The following is a 611-nucleotide window of genomic DNA, read 5'->3' as shown; positions in this document are numbered from 1 at the left end:
TTCCGCGCGGGCCGGCGCCTTTTTTTTTCAATTCCTAATCGCCGTACCACTACGCACCGACATAGGATTAATTTGAGACGATTTTTTTTAACGCGTCCTCCGGGCGTGGTTTTTTTTTCAACTCCGCATCGCCGTGCCACTACGCACGGTGATGGTAATTTTTTTTTAAAATTCGGCTGCCGTGCCACTACGCACGGTGATGGTAATTTTTTTTTAAAATTCGGCTGCCGTGCCACTACGCACGGTGATGGTAATTTTTTTTTTAAAATTCGGCTGCCGTACCACTACGCACGGTGATTGTCATTTTTTTTTAAAATTCGGCTACCGTGCCACTAACTACCCTTGGCATTGGTTTCGCTAGATAATTTGAGTCGTCTCGATCGTTTGCCCTTGGCATTGGTTTCGCTAGATAATTTCAGTCGAATCGATCGTTTGTCCTTGGCTGAGGTTTCGCTAGATAATTTGAGTCGTCTCGATCGTTTGCGCTTGGCTGAGGTTTCGCTAGATAATTTGAGTCGTCTCGATCGTTTGCCCTTGGCATTGGTTTCGCTAGATAATTTCAGTCGTATCGATCGTTTGCGCTTGGCTGAGGTTTCGCTAGATAATTCAGT

At 45.5% G+C, this 611-nt stretch overlaps 1 protein-coding gene across 2 annotated transcripts in view; it reads left to right on the top strand.

The window, feature by feature from the left end:
* LOC115034613 overlaps positions 1-611 on the top strand; it is a 4015-nt gene that overhangs the window by 2176 nt on the left and 1228 nt on the right. The window lies entirely within an intron of this gene.

The sequence above is a fragment of the Acyrthosiphon pisum genome, unplaced genomic scaffold, assembly GCF_005508785.2.
Source record: "Acyrthosiphon pisum isolate AL4f unplaced genomic scaffold, pea_aphid_22Mar2018_4r6ur Scaffold_161;HRSCAF=557, whole genome shotgun sequence".
NCBI classification, from domain to species: Eukaryota; Metazoa; Arthropoda; class Insecta; order Hemiptera; family Aphididae; genus Acyrthosiphon; species Acyrthosiphon pisum.
The sequence above is the reverse complement of the archived record's forward strand: the minus strand, read 5'-3'. Positions and strand labels throughout refer to the sequence as shown.